Source organism: Rhinopithecus bieti, unplaced genomic scaffold, assembly GCF_001698545.2.
Source record: "Rhinopithecus bieti isolate Rb0 unplaced genomic scaffold, ASM169854v2 scaffold_20069, whole genome shotgun sequence".
Taxonomy (NCBI): Eukaryota; Metazoa; Chordata; class Mammalia; order Primates; family Cercopithecidae; genus Rhinopithecus; species Rhinopithecus bieti.
In genome coordinates, this window is record NW_016809702.1 from 479,226 (window position 1) to 484,196 (window position 4,971).

General features: G+C 38.3%; 1 pseudogene; it reads left to right on the forward strand.

The window, feature by feature from the left end:
• The first annotated feature begins 1,028 nt into the window (after positions 1-1,028).
• On the forward strand, positions 1,029-1,567 carry LOC108540877 (signal peptidase complex catalytic subunit SEC11A pseudogene; annotated as a pseudogene).
• The last annotated feature ends 3,404 nt before the right edge of the window (positions 1,568-4,971 follow it).

A 4,971-nucleotide genomic window follows, 5' to 3' on the forward strand; every position in this document is an offset into this window, starting at 1 on the left:
AGGAGGCTGAGGTAAGAGAATTGCTTGAACCCAGGAGGCGGAGGTTGCAGTGAGCCGAGATCACGCCACTGCACTTCAGCCTAAGTGACAGAGCAAGACTCTGTCTCATAAAAAGAAAGAATCCATGGTGTACAATTCAAATCTGGTCAATAAAGCATCGATACAACACTTCACAAATGCAAAAACCTCTGCATCCAAGGATCTATTCACGTCTCAGGCTCTGAGGTCAATCATTCCCTTCCATTAAACAACTTCCTGTTTTGCTCTATAGTATCCTTTATCACACTGGACTCTTTGCACTATTTTTGTTCTGCTTTTTTTTTCTACCCGCAAAATCATTGCACCTGAACAAGAAACTGATTTGTTTTTAAATCAGGTTTTCTCACAGAATCAGTGACATAAGAGGATTAATTGTTTGTTTTCAATCTTTTTTCTCCTCCTAGATCTATTTTTAAAACAAATTTTATTTTGGGATGTCCTGACTGGGATGATACTAAATTGAAAAGCCTGGTGCAAATTTTATTGACCTCCATTTCCTACTATAAAGGATGTCCCCTACTAATCTATCATCTACAGGGCAGACAAAGGCCAGAGGCCAGGGAAGCCAAAACAGATGGTGTGTGCAAGAAGCACAGGACCAGACTCTTTATGTTTTGTTGATTGGTTTTAAAATAGCCAACTAGAAGAAAAAGGAAGAACACAGGGGCATTTTTCTTCTTATTCCAAGTTGTGCCAAACTAAATGTTACTTGCAATGTGCGTGGCAAACACAACGCCTACAGATAGATTTGTAATCAATGTTTCTTGGGTATGATAGAATGAATGGATGGAATGATGGATGGATAGTTGGATAGATGGGTAGATAAATAAATGAATGAATGAATATTATTAAAGGTTTTGTTTAAAATGCCCAGAACAAAAAAAGACAAAAGTTACCATTTAGAAAATTCTATGAATTACAGGCCAGTTGTTCTGCCCGCTGGTCCTTGCACCCTCTCCCTTGCCAGTGTCCTGCTCGCCATCCCCACCATGCTGTCTCTAGACTTTTTGGATGATGTGCTGCAGATGAACAAGCGGCAGCTCTATTATCAAGTCCTAAATTTCGGAATGATTGTCTCATCGGCGCTAATGATCTGGAAGGGGTTAATGGTAATAACTGGGAGTGAAAGTCCAGTTGTAGTGCTGCTCAGTGGCAGCATGGAACCCGCATTTCATAGGGGAGATCTTCTCTTTCTAACAAATCAAGTTGAAGATCCCATACAAGTGGGAGAAACTGCTGTTTTAAGGATAGAAGGAAGAAAGATTCCTATAGTTCACTGAGTCTTGAAGATTCATGAAAAACAAAATGGGCATATCAAGTTTTTGACCAAAGGAGATAATAATGCAGTTGATGACCGAGGCCTCTATAAACAAGAACAACATTTGCTAGAGAAAAAAGATGTCGTGGGGAGAGCCAGGGGATTTTTCCTTATATTGGAATTGGGACCATCCTCATGAATGACTATCCTAAATGTAAGTATGAAGTGCTCTTTTTGCTGGGTTTATTTGTGCTGGTCCATCGCGAGTAAGAAGTCTGCCTTGCTGTTCCTGGGAAGATGCCACACTTTTCCTTACTGGATGTTTGGAGTAGATACTGGTTTGTGATTGATGGAATGGAGAACACACATGCTGATGCTTCTTGGTAGCACTGGTTTGCATTAGTTTATGTTTCCACGCCGAAGTTAGTGTGGGCATGTGCACCAGAGAGTGCATTTGAGGGGACTTTCATTCACAGGATTTCATAGTTGTCATTGTCACACTTTCACATTTTTGTACACCAGTGAATTTTTTATATTAAAAGCTTGAGCCAGAAAAAAGAGAGTTCTATGAATTACAAAGTGAATGCCTCCCTACTTTTCAGAGATTAACAATGTAAAATTTTATCCATATCCTTCCCTATTTTGTCATATTTTAATATTTTTATTGTTTTATATTATTTATCTATTTATTTATACATCATTAATTTTTTCCCAAATTACAATCACCATTGTCCATAGTGATCTACGTCTCATTTTTTTCACTTATACATCAAGAATATTTGTTCATGTCAGTGTATAGAGATCCATGTTGTTCTTTAATGACTACATGATATTCTGTCATATAGCCATACTGTAAGTGATGTAGTCAGACTCTTACTGAAAATTAAATTGTGTTCAATTTTATGCCATTAGCACAATACTGCAATGTACTGCCTCATGCATATATTACTTATGTCACTGACCATCTGTATTTTTTAAAATCGTTAATATGCCTTGTTATTTTCTGTATTGGTTTCTTTGTCAATTTTTTTTTTTTTTTTTTTTTTTTTTTTTGAGACAGGGTCTCACTCTGTCACCCAGACTGGAGTGCAGTGGCACAATCACAGCTCCCTGCAGTGTCAATCTTTCAGGCTTGAGTGATCCTCCCACTTCAGCCCCGCTGAGTAGCTGGAACTACAGGCACGCATCACCATGCCTGACTGATTTTTTTATTTCTTGTAGAGACGAAGGTCTCGCTATGTTGTTCAGGCTGGTCTCAAACTCCTGAGCTCAAGCAATCTTCCTGCCTCAGCCTCCCAAAGTGCTGGGATTATGGGTGGAAGCCATCACACCTGGCATATTTTTTCTTTACAGAAACTCTGCACATTAGAAATTTTAACATTTGTCATTCGTATGTGTGGCAAATATATTCTCTCAACCTGTTGCTTGCCTTTTAACTTTGTTTTGGGCATCTTTCACTGTTTAATTCTTTTAAACTTTTCTATTGTTAAATTTAGTTTTCCTTTATTGCTTTTCTTTTCTAAATAATCCTGAAGAACCTTCCTCAACCCCAAGTTTATAAAAATGTATGCCTATTCTTGATAATTATACCTTTTATGATTGAGACATTTAATGCTGACTTAATATCCATGTATTTTACCACATTCCAACCTTTTTCAGAATTAAGTTACATGGATGTGACTCATTCTAGCCAATGAGATGTCGGCAGAGGTGACACAGGCAGTTCTATGTCATTTTTACCCCGATCATGAAGACCCCTGTGTGTACCTTTAGATCTCTCTTCTGCTTCAGCAATACACCTTGAAACCAAATGGTTCAAATTTTGTGGGAACAAAATGGAAGCAGCCTTGATCCCTGAGTCACCACATGGAAGGAAGCTTCCCTTGAAGAGTCTCCAGGCTCGTTTTTTAGACTTCACATAATCAAGAAACTTTCCTGGCTGGGCGTGGTGGCTCATGCCTGTAATCACAACACTTTGGGAGGCCGAGGCAGGCAGATCACCGGAGGTCAGGAGTCCAAGACCAGCCTGGCCAACATGGAAAAACCCTGTCTCTACTAAAAATATAATAATTAGCTGAGCATGGTGGCATATGCCTGTAATCCCAGATACACAGGAGGCTGAGGCAAGAGAATTGCTCAAACCCAGGAGGGGGAGGTTTCAGTGAGCAGAGACCATGCCACTGCACTCCAGCCTGGGTGATAGAGTGAGACTCAGTCTCAAAAAAGAGGAAAAAAAAGAAGCTTTCCTATGTTAAGCTACTGTGATCTTAACATATTTTTGCTATTGCAGCATAGTTAACCTAGCAATGTTTTTTCTCTACATTTAGAAGTTTAATTCATCTACAAGTTATATTTATATCATGCAATGTGAGAGTAAGTTTGTTTGTTTTCAAAATACTGTTTTATCATAATATTAAACTGTTTTAACTTAGAATTTATTTATTTATTTATTTATTTATTTATTTATTTATTTATTTTGGATGGAGACCAATCCTTCAATAATTAGATGAGTTATAAGATGGAAATAAATATTTGACTACTTACGGGTTCAGGGGGTACACAGCATGCCTGGAGGCCACACACGCACACACATGCATTGCATACACACATACACACACACAGGTCAGGGAGTATGTGGAGAGAGGGATCCATGGGCCAGTCCCTTTATTGGAGTCCAGGACATTATTCAAACAGATTTCCCAAGAGTTGCAGTTAGTGGGTTCAAAGCAGCAGGCACAAATTCCAGGTCACACTGTGACTGAGAGGTGATCACTGTAGCACATCTGCACAGTCCATGTAGGATATGGGGGTCAGCAGGGCCAGTCAGGTAGCTTGCATCCAGCTGTCCCATAGGGAGGGGGTTACCAGGAGGCAGTTGTATAAGACAGATAGCTGGATCAACAACACTGAGCAACTGGGTGTGACAGTTGGGGAAGCATAGAACTGGAAACTGTGTCAAGACAAACCAACTCTGCTACTGATAAGAGAAAGTTAAATGTTCAAAATGGATGTTCAGGCAACATAAAATTATAAGATTCACTACATAAACCCACATATATCAATGTGTCTGTTTCTGCATTCTCTCTTATGTACCACTGATGTATTTATCTATCTCTATACTATTACCCAACCACTTTTATGTAAGTAATTATGTATTATCTTAGGGAGCAAATTTCCCCCATCTGATTCTTCTTTTCAAATACTAACTTCATTGTTACAAATGAATTTTAAAACCAACTTGTCTATTTCCCAAAACAATTCACTGGGATCCTAATCAGATGTTCATTATCTTTGTAAATTTACTTGGGAAGGAAGAGCATCTGTATGTTATTTAGTCTTCCTCCTGTGAGGAGTTATTACTCTGTATCTTTTATTTTACTCCTATTTTATGTCCTTTAATGAAAAAAAATATATATATAGTGCTCTTTTTAAGTTAGATGTTTTACAAACTAATTTGACAATATCTTGAATGTGACTTCTCCCATTTTAATTTCTAATTGTTCAATGCTAGTAAAAGAAAGTAATACTTATTTCTGTATTCCACCTTATCTAAAGCCATTTTTAAAAATTTAATAGTCTAACAGTCTGTAAATTTGTTGTTGTTGAGACGGGATCCCTCTCTGTTGCCCAGGCTGGAGTGCAGTGGCATGATCTCAGCTTACAACAATCTCCAC